This window comes from Miscanthus floridulus, chromosome 1 (genome assembly GCF_019320115.1).
Source record: "Miscanthus floridulus cultivar M001 chromosome 1, ASM1932011v1, whole genome shotgun sequence".
In the NCBI taxonomy this organism is placed as follows: domain Eukaryota; kingdom Viridiplantae; phylum Streptophyta; class Magnoliopsida; order Poales; family Poaceae; genus Miscanthus; species Miscanthus floridulus.
The window spans coordinates 16,617,601-16,630,438 of NC_089580.1; the positions used below are offsets into that span (position 1 = coordinate 16,617,601).

At 42.9% G+C, this 12,838-nt stretch overlaps 2 long non-coding RNA genes across 2 annotated transcripts; both read left to right on the forward strand.

Annotated features, from left to right (window-relative positions):
* Positions 1-493: 493 nt before the first annotated feature.
* Positions 494-4,226, forward strand: LOC136474349 (uncharacterized). The gene is made up of 3 exons (XR_010762904.1): positions 494-1,929; positions 3,047-3,916; positions 4,024-4,226. It is a non-coding gene; the product is annotated as an uncharacterized lncRNA (long non-coding RNA).
* A 5,240-nt stretch (positions 4,227-9,466) lies between these two features.
* Positions 9,467-10,004, forward strand: LOC136474356 (uncharacterized). Its single transcript, XR_010762905.1, has 4 exons — positions 9,467-9,528; positions 9,612-9,664; positions 9,748-9,789; positions 9,881-10,004. It is a non-coding gene; the product is annotated as an uncharacterized lncRNA (long non-coding RNA).
* Positions 10,005-12,838: the final 2,834 nt, after the last annotated feature.

Below are 12,838 nucleotides of genomic sequence, written 5' to 3' on the forward strand. Positions count from 1 at the left end.
TTTTAATTTAGATTCGATTTGCTTGATAGAAAGGATCAATTTAATGTAATTTAATTTGCTAGGCCCGATTAAATGCCTAGGTAATTTTCACATGTCTTACTTTATTAACTATCGGATTTAAATACTAACACTAAAATAATAATATAAATTCAACGTAATCACAAGTTTTTGGTTTCGCCTTTTATGGCTCTCGCCATTCTTTCCCTCGTAATAAAAGTAAGTAATTTTTTTGGTCATGTTTTGCTCCGGCCATTCTTTCCCTCCATTTTTTTATTTCGTACCTTTTTTTCTGCCACACAGCTAATCTGTTTTTTGGTTACTCATACTAATTGTTGAGAAGTCTAATAGTGGGCCCACCCTTCATAGAGACTAGCTAGTGAGGACTGCGATGAGAACCGCACCTTGATTTTGGATCTCGTCAGTTATCGCAGCTGAATCGTGGTTCCTTTTTTATTATTCTTTTCCATCGCACAAGCACAACTCCATAGCTCTTATCTCCCTGCTGCAGACCACTACGCCACCACCGGTGCAGTAGCGGCGCTGTGTCCCCGCACCAGCGCCAGTGGCTGCACCGCGCCGCCGCAGGACAACGCCCACGTGCCCCTGTCGCCGCCTCCAGAGGTCACCGTCACTGGTCCCTGTCGCCGCCTCAAGAGAACGGTGTTGGATCGATCCCTTCTTCCGTGCAGACGGGGATGATCAGAGCTCACTTCTTCCGCGCCGCCGCAGGACAACGCCCACGTGCCCCCGCACCCTCGCCGGTCCCTGTCGCCGCCTCCAGAGGTCACCGTCACTGGTCCCTGTCGCCACCTCAAGAGAACGGTGTTGGATCGATCCCTTCTTCCGTGCAGACGGGGATGATCAGAGCTCACTTCTTGGCCGCAGGTTCGTAGCACTCTCCCACCTTATGCATACTTCCTCTTCTTCGCCGCTCGCGACAAGTTCGCGCCGCCGCAGCGTGCGTGGCTGGTTGATTCCGTGCGTGGCTCGATGATTCCTGAATTTTTAGAATTCTACTAGAAACCAAGCGAAGCATTGCAGCATGTCTCCCTATGTTGGATCAGCCCGTGATGTGAGATGAGTCCATCTGAAGATGATCAAAGACGATCAGTGTGTTGCCCAGCCTTTGCGCCAAACTGACCAATGGATCTTTTCGTGTTTGAAATGAGTTGATGATGTCTTGTTTCGCGCATGCTTGTTTGAAATCTAGCTCGAAAGTATAATAGCAGTTCGTACAATAATAAGATCTAACATTTCCTTACATTAGTTACTCACATTGAGGCACATTTTAATCATTTTCCATTTATCACTGCTGAATCATTTCTATGTAAAGGCAACGCTTATTGTCTCATCAAGCAATCTGCAACACAGAACAATCATGAGCACCCTTGATTAAAAAAAAGGACCAACCAATAAATAGCTATACCAGTCTCTGCTAATCAGGTGGGGCATTAGCACAAGTGCAGTGGCTAGTGCCCCAATTGGAACAAGCTGTGACACCATCATCTCTTATTGGCATAATGGCATCACAGTCCCAACACTATGCATGCATGATTAGGCATTCCGCGTCCAGTGGGATAGCGGTAGCCAAGACCACCTGTTGTTAGACTGTACCCAACGGCTTAGTTGGGCCTTTAATTTGTGTCCTGATCGGGGGCGCCCAGCCCACCATGACTGGAGGGCCCCTGTCATACTGCGCTATAAAAAGAGGTGGGGGACGGCGGCTCTTATCACAAGGTTTACCTGAGCCGAGCTCCCCACCGACACCAAAACCCTAATCCGATCTAGAGGGCGCGCAGCCAGTGACGGGAAGCCACCAGCCGCGCCGCCATCGGACTCCACTGTCTTCATCGACCGTCGCTGCCCTAGCGCAGACTACATCAACGAACGTGATGGCGTCCACTGAACCCAACCCCTCTGCGGTGTCAGGTTCAACACCTTCTCCATTCCCTCTCTGTCTCTCTTGTTCTACATCTATTAGGATGAACTGCGTCCTTTATCCTGTATATAATCACTGTACCGGCTAGATCTATGATCCTAGTGATCCTACAGTTTTAACAATGGTACCAGAGCCATTGGTTTCTAGGGTTTTTAGATCTAGAATGGGTAAATCGATTAGAAAAGGAAGTAGAAGGTTAGATCCAGTGCGGATCTAACAAGAACAGAGGGTTTGTTTGAACCCTAACCCTAACTGGGTTAAGAAAAGGTGAAGAAGAAGAGGGTTTCGGCCTTAAGAACGTAAGAGCTGAACCCTAAGCCCATAAAAGCTTTCACGAGGAAGATAAACAGTGAAACTCTAACCCTAACCAAACCCTAATTTCGACCCTAATCCCATCCCCAACCATAAATCGGATAGATCCGAGAAAAGAAGAAAAGAGTGAGGTTAGGGTTCCCTCGTGGGCGCGCGGCGTCAGGTTTTTATTCCGAGCGAAATGCGCACGTGGCTGTCGGATCTGGACGGACGACCGAGATCGATCGGGCCGTTTCGCGGCCCAGGCGGCCGCGCGCGGTCGCGTGGCTTTGCCGGCCCAGGCCCAGGTTGCGTCATGGGTGCGGGTAGCACGCGTGGAAAAGAGGCAGGCCGGGCCAGATTCCCAGCTGGGCCGAATGAACAGTGATGAATTGAATTAGTTTTTTGTTTTTTTGTTTTTCCAGTAAATATTTATTTCCTGAAAAATGGATAAATGGCTTAAAGAAAATAGAAAAGAGAATTTTCCTGTGGGTAAAATTCACAAAATTGAGATTATTTTTTCGCTTCATATTTAAAGATGTAATTTTCATTATTAAATTCAAACCAACGGGAGAATTTAATTTTGAAAATGGATATGTTTTAATTGATTATAGTATTGTTATTATTCTGACCAACGTTGATTAATGGCAATATTATGATGAGTTCTTTGTCATACATTAATTTTATTTCTGTACAACGGTGATGTAGATTTAATGTATGAACAGTTGTATGTTTTAATTTTGACCAACGTTGGAATCAAGGCATACAATTATTGTCATTATTTATGTTCTCACACTATATGAATTGTGTTTTCAGGCGGATATAACTTGATGGGTTGTATCAAAGAGATCTCCACTCTTAAAGGTGATAACTACACGGAGTGAAAGAAAAAGATTAACCTGACCTTCATCTTGGCTGAGGTGGACTGGGTAATCACCACACCGTGTCCCACAGAGCCTGTGGCACCGGTGAGGGAGACAAACGAAGCTGATGCCGCTTGAGCAACAAAAGAGAGGGATTTTGCATTCCAAAGAATGTCCTATGACCTTGAGCATAGGAAGTGGGTCACTGTCAACAAGAAATGTTTTGCTGTGATAAAGAACACGATTGAGCCTGCAATTGTGGACTCAATTCCAGAGTGTGACACCGTCACTGAGTACCTCGAAAGAATAAAGAGTCAGTTCACTGGTTCTTAAAAGACATATGCTACCCAGCTGATAAAGCAGCTGATGACAGAGAGGTACTCAGATAATGGTGGCATTAGAGAGCACATACTAAGGATGAGCAATTTGGCATCCAAGCTAAAACAAATAGATCTGGCTCTCAAGGAAGAGTTCCTTATCCATCTGATTTTTGCTTCCTTACCAAAAGAGTTTGACACTTTTATTGTCAACTACAACATACAGCCCGAGAAGTGGGACATGGAGAGGCTCATGGCTATGTGTGTCCAAGAGGAGGAGAGAATGAAGGCTACCAATGGTGGCTCTATCAATTATTTAAAAGATAATAAGAAAAAGAATAATAATACTAACTCCTCCTCAAAGTCAAAGGAAAAGGGTCCCATGCTGCATCAGCCTCAGCAGAATAAGTTCACAGTAGAGAAAGACCAGTGTCTCTATTGTAAGAAGACGGGACATTATAAGAAAGATTGTCCCGATTACTTAAAGATGATCATGGCAAAGAAAGGTGAGAACATTATTACATTCATAAATGAATCTCTGTATGTACAGTATTCGAAATCTACTTGATAGATTGACTCAGGTGCAACTGTTCATGTTGCTAATTCTTTACAGGGATTCTGTTCGACGAGGACTACGCAAAGAAGTGAAAGACACGTTAAAGTTGCAAATGGAGTCCGAACAGAAGTTGAAGCCGTTGGTGATCTTTCTCTAGAGCTTGCTGATGGTTTCAAACTTATACTAAGAGATGTTCTTTATGTTCCCTCGTTACAGAGGAACTTGATTAGTGTTTCATGTTTGGACAATGATGGATATGATTGCCATTTTGAAAATGACAAATGTAAGATAACATTTAATAATGCATGTGTTGGTCTTTCTATCTTATAAAATAAGCTTTATTTGTTATCACTATATGATGATGTGAATGTTGTATGCGATGATGGGATCATTGCATGCGACAATGTGAATGTATCCTCGTCTACGGATGTAAACAGAAAATGAAAGAGAGCTCACGATGCCTTGTCGAAATTATGGCACTGTCGTTTAGGCCATATTTCGAGAGGGAGAATAGAAAGACTAGTTAAAAATGATATTCTTCCTCCATTAGACCTCTCAGATTTAGAACAATGCAGAGAATGCATTAAAGGAAAGTATGTAAAGAAAATTAAGAAAGATGCCAAACGAAGCGTAGGAATTCTATAGATTATTCACACAGACATGTGTGGTCCATTTCCTATAAAGAGTGTGGATGGTTATGATTCATTCATAACATTCACAGATGATTACTCCTGTTATGACTATATTTATTCAATCAAAGAAAGAACAGAAGCATTGGATAAATTTAAGATATTTAAGGCAGAAGTTGAAAACCAACATAATTTAAAGATTAAGATAGTCAGGTCCGACCGTGGAGGGAGTACTACGGTCGGCATACCCCATATGGTTAAGTTCCTGGACCTTTTGCAAGGTTCTTACAGAAGAATGACATAGTAGCCCAGTATTCTACACTGGGCGAACCTCAGCAGAATGTAGTAGCTGAAAGACGCAATCGTATCATGATGGATATGGTGCGCAGCATGATAAGTTACTCCACCCTATCGATGAGCCTGTGGATGGAGGCGTTAAAAACCGCCATTCATATTCTCAATAGAGTACCAAGTAAGTCGATGCTCAAAACACCGTATGAGTTATGGACAGGAAGAGTACCCTCACTAAACCACTTACGTGTGTGGGGGGTCCTGCTGAGGTAAAGTATTTAGCCCAAACATTGGAAAGCTAGATCCCAAAATAGTGAGTTGTCATTTCATTGGTTACCCAGAAAAGTTAAAAGGTTTTCGTTTCTACTGTCCAGACAGACATACAAAGTTTGTGTAAACGAGACACGTAGTTTTTCTAGAGGATGAAATGATGAAGGGGAGCATGGTAGCTCGAGAAATTGACCTTGAAGAGAAGCGGGTGTATACGCCCACTCCGATGATTCATAAGTCATTTTTCTCACTACCTGCTATCGCTGCCCCAACAGTGCAAGATACTGTGGTGTTAGCACCTGTTGTTATTCCGCTTGTGGCAACAATAAATGATGATGAGGAACCTGTTCTTTAGGACCCTATAGAACATATTGCCACAAATGAGGAGGAGCAACAACAGCCTCGAACAGAAGATGTGCCAAATGTGGAGGCCCCTAGAAGGTCTCAAAGAGTTAGAAAATCAGCTATTCCTGTTGATTATGAAGTGTACAACACTAAGGAATTTCAAATGAAGGATGATCCCACCTCATTTGAAGAAGCCATGAGAAGTTATCATTCATCAAAGTGGCTTGAGGCCATGGAAGATGAAATAAAATCTATGAATGCTAATAAAGTTTGGGACTTGAAAATAATTCCTAAAGAAGCCAAAACAGTAGGCTGCAAATGGGTCTATAAAATAAAACTTGACTCTCAAGGGAATATAGAGAGATATAAATCATGACTTATAGTAAAAGGCTTTACGCAAAGAGAAGTGATTGATTACAATGAGACCTTTTCTCCAGTCTCATATAAGGATTCCTTCAGAATCATAATGACATTAGTGGCACATTACGATTTAGAATTACATCAGATGGATGTAAAGACAACATTTCTCAACGGGGACTTGAAGAAAAATGTTTACATGGCACAACCGAAAGGTTTTGTCATAGAAGGAAAAGAACGAATGAGATGCCGCCTAAAGAAATTAATTTATGGATTAAAATAAGCTTCAAGACAGTGGTACTTGAAGTTTGATCAGACAATAAGGAATTTTGGGTTTAAAGAGAATGTAGAGGACAATTGTGTCTATACAAAGTTTAAGAATGAGAAGTTTATCTTCCTTGTCCTATATGTGGATGATATTTTACTTGCTAGTAGTGATGTCAGTCTACTACTGGAGACAAAGAAGTTTTTGTCTTCAAAATTTGATATGAAAGATTTTGGTGAAGCTTCGTTCGTTCTAGGAATCGAGATTCACCGAGATAGAAGTAAAGGGGTACTAGGACTGTCACAAAAGGCATACGTAGAAAAGATCTTAAAGAAATTCAGTATGCACAAATGTAGTCCCTCACCCGCTCCTATAGTCAAGATCGACAGATATGGGGATTTTCAATTCCCTAAAACCAATATGAGTTCGATCAAATGAAAGTGGTTCCATATGCTTCAGCTATCGAAAGCTTGCAATATGCTCAAGTATGCACGCGCCCTAACTTGGCATTTGTTACCGGGTTACTTGGCAGATTCTAGAGTAATCCTAGAACAGAACACTGGAAATTGGTAAATAAAGTCTTGTGTTATTTACAAGGAATGAAATGCCTCATGATGGCGTATAGAAGATTTGATTCACTCCATATAGTGGGATATTCAGATTCTGATTATGCGGAAGATGATAGAAAATCCACGTCTAGATATGTATTCACTCTCGTAGGGGGAGCTATTTCATGGAAAAGCTCAAAGCAAACTGTCACTACATTGTCCACAATGTACATCGAGTTTGTAGCGTGTTATGAGGCAACGGGGCAGGTGAACCGGCTAAAGAAGTTCATACCCGGTTTGAAGGTGGTTGACGACATCTATAGACCACTTAAGTTATACTGTGATAATAATCCGGCAGTACAGTATGCTCATAACAATAAGTCAAGTGGTGCTACCAAGCACATTGACATAAAGTATTATGTTGTGAAAGATAAAGTCCGGGATCAAGTCATAAGTCTTGAGCATATAAGTAACGAAAAGATGCTCGCGGATCCGTTTACAAAAGGCTTATCACCCAACGTGTTCAGAGAATATGTAGCCGGCATGGGTTTAAGAGGAAGCCTATAATTCCTGGATAAAAGAAGGCCCAAAGATAAGTATCTATTTCAGAACAAAGTGGTGTGTTGTAGCTGTTAAATCTATCGGCAATGGACCGTGACGATGAGATATGCTCTATGCGCTAATCTGTAATGGAATGAACAAAAGTAAATGATATGAAAGTAAAAGATGAAAAGAGATCAAGGGGGAGATTGTTAGATTGATCTCTAATCCTAACTGGACCCAACGGCCTAGTTGGGCCTTTGATTCACGCCCTGATCGGGGGCGCCCAGCCCACCATGGCTGGAGGGCCCCTGTCACACTGTGCTATAAAATGAGGTGGGGGCCGGCGGCTCTTATCACGAGGTTGACCTGAGCCGAGCTCCCCACCGACACCAAAACCCTAATCCGATCTAGAGGGCGCGCAGCCAGTGACGGGAAGCCACCAGCCACGCCGCCACCGGACTTCACTGTCTTCACCGCCGGTCGCCACCGCGCATCACCGACACCGTCTTCACCGACCATCGCTGCCCTAGCGCAGACTACATCAACGAACGTGATGGCGTCCACTGAACCCAACCCCTCTACGATGTCAGGTTCAACACCTTCTCCGTTCCCTCTCTGTCTCTCTTGTTCTACATCTATTAGAATGAATTACGTCCTTTATCCTGTATAGAATCACTCTACCAGCTAGATCTATAATCCTAGTGATCCTATAGTCTTAACACCTGTAGCCTGTAGGGGACATTTGCAGCATGCAGAAATTTTAGGCCTAATTCAACGAATGAAATTGAATGCCAAGAACAATACAGCATATCTGTTGCTGACCACCCATTGGCATAGGCTGCTGCACTCCACCAGTGCCAACAGCCCAACACGCCTACTAGCAGTAAGCTGTGGTTGCTGACCCTGCTGAACCATAGGCATCATGAAGTTCAGCATTGGACCAGCAGGCCTCATCCCAGGCATCAGAGGTTGTTGGAAGGCAAATCCAGCCTAACAAACAACACAGAATTCATCAGATCATAAATATAATTACAAAGACACCAAGGAATTCAGGTTAATAACAGGATTCCTAATGCATCTTACAAAGCATAATTTCATATGTATCCATCAACTTTCAAGGCAAGTCACAATAAAATTAGAGAGCAATAGATGTGTGATTATGCACACTAAGATTTCGTGTTACTGAGGGAAAATACACCAAGCACATATATGAACAACTGAATGATACAATGGTACAATTGAATTGGATTTTTCATACCAGATTTATGTCAAATATTTATTTATTTTAGTTCACTGCAGAATGGGCAAGCTGACAATGAGGAGGATGATGATCTGCAGCCACATTACAAATACCTTAGTCTTGTAGAGAAGGTATGCACACTAATATGGATGAGAGCTTTTTACTATGGTTGGCACTGGAAAGCTACAACTAGAATTTTATGCTGTCATTTAACTGTGACCTGTGCCTTGCGCTTGCAGAGGCAAAATGTTATGAAGCAGAGAAAAATAGATGTTGTTAGCTCAAAGAAACAGGTAAGAACAGCTATTTTTTCAGTGATTAATCATTGTAAGGTATTTTGGTTAACGATTCTTTTGGTTCCTCTGTAAAGAAGGTGGCTGAGCACTCATATGAAGCCACAAATCTGGACTCATCTACCCCAGCCACAATAAATATTAACTTCCAGGTAACTATTTATGAAGCACTAGCTGTAGATTTTCTTTTAGACAAGTTTCTGCAATCCTTATTTCAACTTTAGTCATTAGTGTTTACTTCATGCGCTTTACCCGTGACAACTATCTGGTGTGCTTGTCTTGTTGACCTGATTAATTACTTAGAAAAAAAACTTATGAATTTTGGTTAGGTTGAACTAATAATACCTTATTTATTTACTTACATGTTATGGCACATGGCCTTAATAACCTATCTCTGTTCCGATTCATTTTGTTGGTGAAAGAAAATATTAATTTATTCTTATTCAGACGGAGCAAGATGATTATATAATTGTACTAAAGATAAGGTTTGCACACCAAACTAAACATATGGATGCAAAGCAATATATTATGTTTATTTTACTGGATACCGTTAGTGCCACTGCTTTTTTACTTTCATGACATGTGTTTCTTTCTAGAACAAACACAGTATAGTACTGGATGACAGGATAGTGTTAAATTTTATCATATGTTTAGTAAATGGATCATTTCTACTAGACCATACATTTCCACAAATTGACTAGTAATTTCTATTTAATTACAGGAAAAACATATCCACAATGATGTTATGGTGGATAAAAGCAAGTGTACTAATGAAATCAAGGTGCTGTATAAATAACTCTTTGTCCTATGAAGTTTATCAAATTGTTGATCAAATTATTGTATTTAAACTAGCACATATTACAGGTTGTGGCAAAGGAAACATCTGCTACTCAAATTTTGAAGCATTTGACTACCAAGTAAATATTATTTTAGCAATGATATTTTTGTTACATGCATATTTTTCACTACTAAGTCATCTGTTTTGACTTGTTTCCAGCAGAACAAGATCTCAATAAGGCCTAGTGCAACAGTACCTGCTAGTGTATAAGACACATGTCTTAAAACTTCATACTATCCCTTTCTCAATTGTTCTTACAGTTGGAGTCTAAGAATCCTCATATATACTTTTGTAGAAACATCATCGTGGCACAATAAATTGGTGTGGCAGAACCACCTAATCTAATGCCTCTCAGAAGTACTTGTCTTACATTAGACACTAAGTACTCAAAAGAGGATACTAAACTACGCAGTTCCGTCGAGCACACCCAAGGGAGAACTCAAAAATTTATTTTTTTTCATCAGGATCATAAATGAGAGAATAAAACTTATAACATTCTTAAGTCATTTCTTACATCACTTTATTACAGTAGTAGAATATTACCTCAATTGATTATAACAACGAAATATAACAATGTTATCAGAGTTACAGAGGAAGCAAAGATTAATTTAATAACATGGTGGTGCATTAATATAGTGGACATTTATATACAAGAGCTGTTAACAGATTTTACATCTTTTTTAGAAAAAACTTTAGTGAGGGTTATAAATAAACACTACGGTCGTAGCGTGAAAGGAATCCTCTTTGAGCCCACCAGGAGGTTTCCACACACAAAAGTCAGCTCTACGTATCCTCCGATCACCTGCAACAGGGGAATAAAACCCTGAGTACTCGATTGTACTCAGCAAGACTTATCCGACAGGAGAAAAATAAAAGACTCCAAGGATATGCAAGGCTTATTTGGCTTATGGGTTATTGCATCTGCGAAAGCATTACTAAACGTGTGTCCTTATATTCAATTTTATAGCAGTCATCATTAGTTCATTAACTAACCATTATATGTAAGCACATAAGCTACTTTCAAGCAAGTGGTAAGCAATCAGAACAATTTTATCGCCTTTCAAGTTCTAGTTCTTACTATGGTGCTAGACCATAGCCAAGTCATACCGTCTCATAGAAACGGTGATCCATGAATCAATGTATCCTAGTTGGGTACCCCAAAACACATGCTCCGTTTGTACTCCAAGCACAAACAAGACCAACCTATTTCACTCCTGTCTAGGGGCCTAGGTCCCCGTCCAAACTTGAACTCCAAGCCCCCGCACTTGAGACCTGGTCTCAGCATGGTGCTTAGACCTCCATCTTTTCCCGCCTCCAATCAGTCGGTCCGGAAAGAGCCAGAACCCACGACAAGAGCGCAGCGAGTCTTCCTGCTCCCATAAGCAAGTATGTGCTCAAGATAATAAGTCTGTGACCTGACTACCATCCACAGCAACGGATGGTCCTCAATCGACACAGGCGGACTAAGTGCAATCCGAGCCTCGCTCGAATGCCTAACCAAGTCCAAATCCAAAGTACCATTCCGTCCGGTCTCCAATTATCCTCCATATATATTCCATATGATAGTAATATAATAACAACAATAATATCTTTTCTATCTCTCGCAAGTGACAGGTAATCACTCGACTTCTACCGGATCCTATGGCATAACAATCTACACGATCCTAATATACTAGTAGAACTCATAGGATAAGATTATTTATATGCAAGTGGTTTTCATTCAACTTCTTAAAACTTAATGTACAAGCATAAAATAAAGTTCAGAATAATAGGGGTTATGCACCGGGGATTGCCGGGGTAAGATATAACCAAAAGTTAGCATTCATCATAGTGACATGATCATCAAGGCACCATCTTTTCCGCAACTTCGGTCGACTCCATAATCCATCATTGTTCCTATTATGATATACGTGGATGCAACGCAGAGACGTAAATAATCAACGGCAACTGCAACTCTAAAATATGATTACGCGCCGTAAGCTAACGAGCTAACTTTAATGACTAATGTACTAGTCTACTTATCTACGTCGTCAAGTAAGGCTTTTTCTCTAGAAAAATATTTTAGTTCTAAAATCCTAAGATGTTTCGGCATTTTATTAATTAAATATATATTTTTGAACTAGGGCTCATTTAGCTACCTTAGCAAACTAATTATTATGGAGCTACAAAAATAGCGCGAGCACCGGATGGTCCAGTCAGCGGTGGCTTGAGCAGAGCTGGCCACATGCGACCGAGCGGGGCGGCGGCGCTCCATGATGGACATCGACGCGTCACCCCACCTTCGTCGAGCACCCTAGACAAAATAGAGCGAGCATCGGATAGAGGGAGTCAAGGCGAGTTCGGGGTTCCGAGCAATTAAACTGCTATTAACCCTAAGAGCCTTACACCCAAACCTCTCAGCACGGCGGCGTTTTGACCGGCGACGAGCGAAATGCTAAATTGGCCATCGGTAGCGCTTGGCCGGGCATGGGGAAGATGGGGCGCCTAGTTGCCTTCTTATGCCACTTACTGGTGCGAGGAATCGAACTATGAAGCCTTGAGCTAGGCGAATTGGAGGGCAAAAAGGCAGAGCTCAAGCCATGGTCATGCCGTGGAGAGGGCACCCAAGCGAGGGCGAGCGGATTAAGACGGGGCGGCTCCATTTGATGGCGGTAGCACGAACATGTGCGCACAGGTGGCGGCTCATGGGGCTTGGTGCGACGCGCTTGAATGGAGCGGCAAAACCCAAGCGGGGCTCACCAGCATCGGCTAGCGGCACAAGGCGAAGTAGGGAGGCGTCAACGTCACCTCGAAGCTTGGGTCGGTTGACCTAGACACGGCGAGCGGCAACACGGACTCGCGGTAGGTGAATCACAAGGTAGGGCGACTGCCACGTATCCATGGCAACAACGGCCCCGGCCTCGGCCTCGGCCCGACCCCGCGCGTGGATCAACGGTCAAGATGGAGCACGCCCGCGGTGACAGTTGGGGACCCGACAACAGCATCGCAACGACGCCACGCCACGCGACCGCGCAGCGGCTACACCGGCGTAGCGTAGTGGCAGCCCTCCGGCATGGCGCAGCGAGGTGGGGCAGCAGCGCGACGGCTAGCAGATGCAAGGCGTTGACAGCGGCCCGCTGGGGCCAGCCACGGCCAACCCATGGCCAGACAGGCTGACCGGGCTCGGCACCGCGGCGCGTGGAACGCGGCCGGTCGCGGGACGCCGAGCGGCCGCGTAAGGTGACCGTGCGCACGAGCCAGGCATACGACGTGC